Raw genomic sequence first — 9398 nt, 5'->3', positions numbered from 1 at the left:
CATCCCAGAGAAGCAAGGATTCGGAAAGGAAGGATAAGTCATCAAGGAGCTACACAAAACGAAGACATCAAGCTCATGTTGGTGAATGGGTATCCGGCTCCGACTCCGACAATCACCCCGGGAGAAGCTATCACTCTGACTCCGCATATTCTCAAGATGAAGGTGTTGCCGGTCTAGCACTTGTGTCAACCAACTCCTACGACATATTTGACTCACCAAATGAAGGAATTGGAAGATGCTTCATGGCTAAAGGCCCAAAGGTATCACACGCCGAGTATGTTGATTTCAATAGTGATGAAGATGACTTGTTAGGTGACGATGATTTACTTATTGACAACTCTAGTGATGAATACTATGATGAAACGTCAATTAATCATGCTAATCAAGATAAAACGAATGACAATGATAAGGAGAAGATTGATCGCCTAACTAAGGAACTAAACACTCTTAAGTTAGCTCATGAAACTATCTTGGAAGATCATCGAGAACTTTTAAAGACTCATGAGAAGTTACGCTTTGAAAAGCTCAACCTTGAGCAAGAGCATGAGTTTTTAAAGGCAATCAATGATGATCTTCGCAAGAAAAGTTCTTCTTACATTGCCAAGCGTTTACCCTTATCTACTTACATGCCAAAAGTCAAGTCTAGTAACAAGAACAAGAAAGATTCTTCTTCTAGTAGTAACAATAATCATGCTAAATCCAATGTTGTTGCTTGTAGTAGTTCTCTTGATTCCACTAATGATTCTCTTAGCCAAGTTACACTTGAGCAAGAAAATAGCTTATTGAAGGGAATTATAGAGAAAGGTGTTTACAGGAGCCTTGCCGGAAGTAAGCAATTCGAGGAAATTGTACGCAAGCAAGGAAGGCACCGGAAGAATCAAGGTGTTGGTTTTAAACGAAAGGTCAATGCCAATGGAGTTGAGTGGGAAGAAGGTCAATACCCCAAGACTAAGTTTGTTCCTCAACAAGAGAAGTACGATCCTAGTTGTTTCAAAGGAACAGAAGCTCAAGATGATCTTCTACCACAAGACCACAAGCAAAAAGGCAAGGACAAGCTTCAAGAGGAGATTGATGCATTTGAAGAAGCTCCTAAGGCCTTGGTCAAGTTGGTTCCCAAGACTACATCAAGTTCTACTTCATCAAGTACAACTACAACTCCAAGGATTACCATCAAGATGATGTGGATCCCAACGAAGAAGAACTAGAGAGTTCTTGAGGGTGACTCCACCAACATACTTCACTCATATCATTTTGGCAAGGACAAGTGCAATCAACTTCCACATCTCGCACTAGTTCAAGGAGTCACAAGCCCTCTTGTTGGTAAGACAAGGGACAAGGTAACCTAATGCTTTCATGGACATCATCTTGTGTGTGCATCACTCTATGTCTATGGATATCCTTGTTTGTTCCTTGTGAGACTAACCCATGTAGGTACTGAAAGTGCAACTCACTCCAATGGATTGCTCCGAATGATCTACATCAACATTGAGCATCCACATCTTCAACATATACATGAAGTCATCATCGACAAAACCCAAGGTTAGTTCATCCCTCTTAGGGGGGATCTCACATCTAGGGGGAGCTTTACTCTAAGAAAGTAGCTAAAGCAACTCCAATGGTGTGAACACAACAATGCTTTATGTAAAAGTGGTAACCCCACTTGTGCTTAAACGATGAGTATGACCTATGATCAAATGTTCTCATTTGACTCCTAAGTCAATAAACTCATATATAGATGACCTAGTCATCGCCAATTGTCTGATAGATACTAGAATTGGGTGTGCATGCTTTGCCACATATTTCATTTGCCATTTTATTATGTGAGCATGTTGATTGCATATTTGACTCATTCAAGGAAATCCACTTGTTGTTTTGATTGTTTGGTTTCTTTTCTTTTGCCAAGTGGATGGACAAGAATGCCTAAGAACCCTCTCTAGCTATCTATGCTTTTCTTGTCTCAAACTCTATTCATGCTACATCACAAAGTTTGATCAAGTCATATTCGAACCACTCTATGTGAGGAGCACTCGGAGTCCCCGGTTCATCATAGACTTAAACTTCCAAAACCTCTTTATTTCGGTCTGACCGATTCACCCTTTTCGGTCATACCGAGACCACTAAGTTGATCTAGGTTTTCATTCTCGGTGCAACCGATTAGAACCTTTCGGTCACACCGAGTTGTTCCACTCGGTCACACCGACAGGGTCAGGCTATATATACTCACGGGTCAAATTTTGGAAAAATTTCCGAAACCCTTCGCCCGCGCATAGCCTACTCTGCCTCTTCGGGTCTCCAGATCGTCCTCTTGTCGCCAGCGACCTCCCGCCGCTGGTCTCCGCGGCCGTCAACGGCAATCTGCCCCACCGTTGCCGCCATAGAAAGTTCACTACCGAGTTAGGGTATGAACTTGACACTTTGTGCTATTCTTTAACTCCGATTCCTAGCACATTTCTTTGCCATGATTCTTGCCACGTATGAAATCTTCCTGTCCAGTGAAAGCATTCCGTAGATTAGGTTTGATTTAAAAATTTAGGGTTAGGTTTCCGCCCAACTCATGTCGGACCAACCGAGTTGTAGAAATCGGTCTCACCGATTTGGCTTAAGCCATTGCACATGCGATTTTCGTCTAACCGAGAATTGCAAATTGGTGTGACCGAGATTGATTCTCTGTGAAACCCTAGCAGTCTCGGTGCCACCGAATTGTGACTCGGTCTGACCGAGTTCACTAGTTTTGTTTCCAAAATCTGCTTCGGTATCGCCGAGTTTACAAATCGGTAGCTCCGAAATGCTTTCTGTGGAAACTAAAACTAAGTTTTTGACTCAATTGTTTTGCAAAAACCTCTGCACTTTGTGATGCTCAACCACTCTACCTCATCTATATCTATTCACAGGGTCTGCTATCAGTGAGTTTGCCTGAAGATGTCTGATCAAAGTGATAGTGAGAACAAGTCAGAGGAACAAGATCAGTTGAGTGAGGGCACTAGTCCCTCAAGAAGCTATGATGAGGGTAGCAGGAGCACTCCCAGCAACTTGCCAAAGGCAGCTACCAGGACAAGGAAGAAGAAAACCTCGGATTCTGAAGATGAGGACTACATTGCTGTTGAGGATGAGGCCACCTCAAAGAAGAATGTGATGAAGAAGGAGTATGGCAGTGCTGCTACCACAAAGCCAGGCATGAACAGCAAGGCACCTGCCAGGAGAGTGCCTACATCCAAACCTAGGAAGGTTGCCACAGGTGAAACTATGAAGTTCACCATTGGGTCTGAAGAAGAAGCAGCTGGTGAAGATAAGAAGAAGAAGATGGTAAGAACCACTACTACCAAAGTTCTTGGCAATCCCTCCATGAGGAGAGATTCTGATGATGAAGAAGAAGATGAAGAGGATGCTGCACCAGCACCCAAAGCTCAGAAGCTCATGGGAGATGCAATTAAGTCAGGGGCTGCCCCATCTAAGCCCAAAGCTGCTCCCAAGGCTGCTGCTCCAGCTCCAAAGCCTAAACCCAAGAGGAACACCAGAAGTATACCTGCTGCAGAGAAGAACAAGGCCCCAGTGCCTGAAGTTGCTGAAGAAGAAGATGATTGACTTGTTTTGAGGAAGTTGAAGCCCAAGATTCCTGGCCATAATGATGCTCATCCAGTAGCTGAAGACATGCACATCAGAAAGGATGCTGGACTGAGATTGTGGAGACAGTCAGATCCATATGCTGTGAGGAGAAGGACAACAGTTGACTACAGATTTCACACAAAGGAGCAACAAGATTTTTATGATACAATTTTGCTTGACAAGAAGCCCATTGTGTGTGACATGAGATGGATCAACTGGGAGTACATCAAGAAAAATGAAGGTCACTATCCAGGAGTATATGACTACTTCAAAGCATGTGGAGTTGATGAATTTGTTGACCAGAAGCTCACCAAGTGGAATGATGAGCTCATCATGCAGTTTTACTCCACATCTCACTTCTACCCAGATGGGAAGATCATCTGGATGTCTGAAGGTACTAGGTACCAATCCATTGTTGAAGAATGGGCTCAGTTGATCAATGCTCCAAAAGAAAATGAAGATGACTTGGATGTTTATGCTGAGAAGAAGAAAGACCACAACACCATGGCACACATGTATAGAGAGATCCCAGATAAAGCTTTGGAAACTCACAAGCTTGGATCTGTACACTTCTTGTTGTCTGGTCTGCCTACAATCAACTGGATCCTTAGGCACACATTGCTACCCAGGTCTGGAGATCACAAGATGATCAGAGGACATGCTATCAACTTGCTGCATTTGTTTGATGTGCCTCAAAAATTCAAACTCATGAGTCTGATTGTGGAAACAATCAAGAGAACAGCAACTGATCAGAAGAGAAGTTGTGGGTATGCTCCACACATTCAGGAGCTCATCAACTCAAAGATGGGCACATGCACATATCTATTGGATAAGGAGCATCTAGCATTATATCCTGATTTTGAAGATAACACAGTTGAGATGAATGAGGAGGAACCATCATCTGTGCAAGCACATGAGAAGAGAGAGAAGGCAAGGGCAGAGAGAGCTGCAAAGATGCCAACTGTTGAAGAGGCATCTCATGTGTTCCTGAAGAGCAAGCAAGATCAGCTTGGCTATCTGATTGCCTCCACCTTGAGGATTGAGAAGGGCTTGGCCACCCCGACTCAAAACTAGGAGAGTTTGGAGAGTATCATTGAGCAGAAATTCTATGCTCTTGATGTGAAGGTCACTGAGATCCAAACTGTAGTTGAGCAACTTCAGGAGGATGTGGACGAGAAGAAGGGCAAGTCTACTACAGATGCTTTTGCTAGAGTGCCCAGAGGACAGAGATCTGCTGCAGTACCTGTTCCAGACACGAGAGCTACTTCATCTACACCAGCAGCTACAGCTTTAGTGCCACCAGCTCCAGCAGCCACTCCACCAGCTCCAGCTACATCAACTGATGCTTTCATCCTTGGAGTCATCTCTACACAACCTCATGAAGACCAATCCTGAGAATCGATTAGCACTATGCATTTTTGAACTTTTTGGTAACTTGTTGCCAAAGGGGGAGAAAAATGTATAGATCATAGGCTTCGAGAGAGAGTGTTGCTTTTGATCTCTCTTGTTTTGGTGAACTTCTTTATTGTGCGCTTGCTTGATACATTATGTCTTTTGTGAGATACTTGGATGATCATGTGTTTGATCATATGCTACCTTAATGCTTGATTAGATGATATTATCTCTTATATCCTTATATGATCATTCTCTTTGCTTGGTGATGAGTGCATATGTTCAATTATTATCATTTTGAGCGCTCCACCAAGATGTATGTGACATGGAAGAGTGACCCATGATCCTAACAGATTGTGCATTTGCAATCCAAAGCAAATTTTAAATAATGCACAAATTTAGGGGGAGCTCTTGCTTATCACATACTTCTCAAAGCGACGATGTTTTTCAATCTTATTATCATTTGTCGAAGCTTTGATCTATATGTTGTCATCAATTACCAAAAAGGGAGAGATTGAAAGTGCAACTATCCCTGGGTGGTTTTGGTAATTCCTAACAACATATAGCTCATTGAGCTAATGCTATTTCAAGATAAATATTTCAAGAAAAGCTCAATGATTGGCATGGCATGGATGAGAAAAGTGGACCCCTTAAAATGTTAAGGACAAAAGGATTGGCTCAAGCTCAAAGCACGAGACTCTTCATTTTCCATTTTAGTGATCTGAGATCACATTGAGTCCATTGGAAAAGCCAATACTATCAAGAGGGGATGAGGTGTTGCTTAATGAGCTTCTTGCTCAAAGTGCTTAGTGATATGCTCCAAAAACCCTCAACTACTTTCTCACATCCACATATGTCCCAAACCAAAAGTCAAACTCGGCCCCACCGAAACTTTCTATGCGGCGCCACCGAGTTATGTTGACATAGCCACTGCCAGAAACCCTAGTCTTTTCGGTCTCACCGATAGGGATCTCGGTCTCCCCGAGATAGGATTGTAATCTCTCTATTTCCCTTTGTGACGTTTCATTCAAACAGAGATGAGCGATCAGTCCCATCGAGATTGCAATGCAAACTCACTGTTTCCCTTTCATAGCGTTTCGGTCCAACCGAGATGAGTGAATCGGTCCCACCGAGTTTGCCTGACCAACTCTCTGTATGTCTATTACCAAAATCGGTCTCATCGAGTTCGTGTAATCGGGTCTCACTGAGATTTCGTTATGCCCTAACCCTAACCATATCGGTCCCACCGAGTTGACATGTTGGTCCCACAGAAATTCCTAACGGTCACATTATTTACTAAATTGGTCTGACCGAGTTTCACGATTCGGTCCCACCGAGTTTAGTAAGTCGTGTGTAACGGTTAGATTTTGTGTGGAAGCTATATATACCCCTCTACCCACTCTTCATTCATGGAGGGATCCATCAGAACATCCCTACACTTCCAACATACATTTTCTGAGAGAGAACCACCTACACTTGTGTTGAGGTCAAGATATTCCATTCCTACCACATAAATCTTGTTCTCTAGCCTTCCCCAAGTTGCTTTCCACTCAAATCTTCTTTCCACCAAATCCAAACCCTGTGAGAGAGAGTTGAGTGTTGGGGAGACTATCATTTGAAGCACAAGAGCAAGGAGTTCATCATCAACACACCATTTGTTACTTCTTGGAGAGTGGTGTCTCCTAGATTGGCTAGGTGTCACTTGGGAGCCTCTGACAAGATTGTGGAGTGAACCAAGGAGTTTGTAAGGGCAAGGAGATCGCCTACTTCGTGAAGATCTACCCTAGTGAGGCAAGTCCTTTGTGGGCGACGGCCATGGTGGGATAGACAAGGTTGCTTCTTCGTGGACCCTTTGTGGGTGGAGCCCTCCGTGGATTCACGCAACCGTTACCCTTCATGGGTTGAAGTCTCCATCAACGTGGATGTACGATAGCACCACCTATCGGAACCACGGATAAAAAATCTCCGTGTCAACATTGCGTTTGCCTCCTCAAACTCCTCCCTTTACCTTGATATGCAATTGTTTTACATTCCGCTGCTATACTCTTAGAATTGCATGTGTAATTTGATTGCTTGACTTGTGCTAAGTTGGTAAAATCTGCCAAGAACTAAAATTGAGAAAAGGCTAGATTTTTATTTAGTCAAGTAGTCTATTCACCCCCCTCTAGACATACTTTGGATCCTACACTTCCCCAAGTTGCTTTCCACTCAAATCATCTTTCCACCATAGCCAAATCTGTGAGAGAGAGTTGAGTGTTGGGGAGACTATCATTTGAAGCACAAGAGAAAGGAGTTCATCATCAACACACCATATATTACCTTTTGGAGCGGGGTGTCTCGTAGATTGGTTAGGTGTCACTTGGGAGCCTCCGTCAAGATTGTGGAGTTGAACCAAGGAGTTTGTAAGGGCAAGGAGATCGCCTACTTCGTGAAGATCTACCCTAGTGAGGCAAGTCCTACGTGGGCGATGGCCATGGTGGGATACATGAGGTTGCTTCTTCATGGACCCTTCGTGGGTGGAGCCCTCTGTGGACTCGTGCAACTATTACCCTTTGTGGGTTGAAGTCTCCATCAACGTGGATGTACGATAGCACCACCTATCGGAACCACGCCAAAAATCTCCGTGTCAACATTGCATTTGCTCCCTCCAAATTCCTCCCATTTACTTTCTTGTGATTTGCATGCTTTACTTTCCGCTGCTCATATACTATTTACATTCTTGCTTGAATTGTGTTAATATGGCTTGACTTGTGCTAAGTTGCTAAAATCTGCCAAGAACTAAAATTTGGAAAAGGTTAAGTTTTTATTTGGTCAAGTAGTCTAATCACCCCCCTCTAGACATACTTTCGATCATACACATCATGTGAGCTGCTATATCTCAGATCTACAAGCTCCAAGGAACTCATATCAGCATATAGCATCATATTCTCCCGGGGAGTGGGGTGCACAACCCATCGGTGTTTGGGAGGGTGGGGACAAATATGATGTTAAAAAAATATAATCTTAACAATCCTAAACAGAGCTTCACAATTTTATCTAAGGTCGAGGGGTTAACCCCTGACAATCTACATAGCTTCACCTATGTAAGAGGTGTAGTGCGAGCATCTATGTGTGAGAGAGAGGACGCAAAAATGTGAGGTCAATCGAGTCATTTATAGAGGGAGAGATCGAGGGAGTGTTGTCTAGCGTACACTCGAATGTTAAAGACAATACACCAAGATATCGAGCAGCGAAGCTGTGCTGAGGGATGGAGGGAGATAGTTACCGAGAGAGTGGCCTACATAGACTTTTTGTGTGCGCGCATAGGGAGGGTGTTTTACAAAGGCAACACATGTGTCTTGAGAGAGGGAGGGAGCTTTTGTCATGGAGGGCACGACAAGGTTGTGTGTGAGAAATACATTTGTTGAGAGTGTTAGGGCGGGAATGAAATAAATGGAGATCGAAACATGAAGAGCAATAATGAGGGCGCGTGTGTCGGATACCAATAGCAGTATTAACAAAGAAATTAACATCAGTCGATACATGAAGTATGTGTGTGTGGGGGGTCGATGGAAAGACCTAACACTAGTGCAGGATGCTGCTAGCGCGACACTACAATCAGAGACCCTTTGACGAAACTGTATGCGATGCATTAATCACAGACGGTGGTTTAAAAAAACCTTCAAAAAGGTGCAATACGTTTGTGATGACGGATGCATCAAACACTGTTCAGATTTTAGTTCCGTGTGCAATGCAGGGCATACGGTTCAGTGCAATTAACTGTTTGCGATGAGGGGCAACAAAAGAAACAGACAGCCAGATGAAGGTGTGTGCGATATACAACATATGGTTCACTAGGATGAACTGTTTGTGATTAGGCAACACAAAAGAAACGGTCAGGAAGATCAAGGTGTGTGTGATATACCGCATGTGGTTCACTCGGATGAACTCTTTGTGTTGAGATAAGAGAACATAAATGGTTCAATATAACAAGATGTGTGTGATATGCGGCAAACAGGTCTGTAATCAGAAATGTGTGCGAAGACCGATAATAACACAGATGATTGGTGCTAATGAGATGTGTGTGTTTTGTGATGGGATTGCATACAGAACAACAACATATATATACACACACTTATAACGACATGGTTGCATAATCAAAATAGAATCCACTTACATAGGTGGATACTACAACTATGGCATTTGCACACACCAAAGTAAACTGTTACATGCATAATTACATAGGTGGCTACTACACACATGAAATTTCCACACATCAAAGTAAACTATATATTACATGCATGATTAACTAGCATAAACGTTCATCTGATCATCATCTACTTCTTGTGATGCTTGCTCTGCTTGTGGCTCGATTTGGGCTCATCGATTTGGGTAACGAGGCACTTCCTCATGTCAACGATCCG

Source organism: Triticum aestivum, chromosome 1B (assembly GCF_018294505.1).
Source record: "Triticum aestivum cultivar Chinese Spring chromosome 1B, IWGSC CS RefSeq v2.1, whole genome shotgun sequence".
Classification (NCBI taxonomy): domain Eukaryota; kingdom Viridiplantae; phylum Streptophyta; class Magnoliopsida; order Poales; family Poaceae; genus Triticum; species Triticum aestivum.
Note: the sequence above shows the minus strand (reverse complement) of the source record.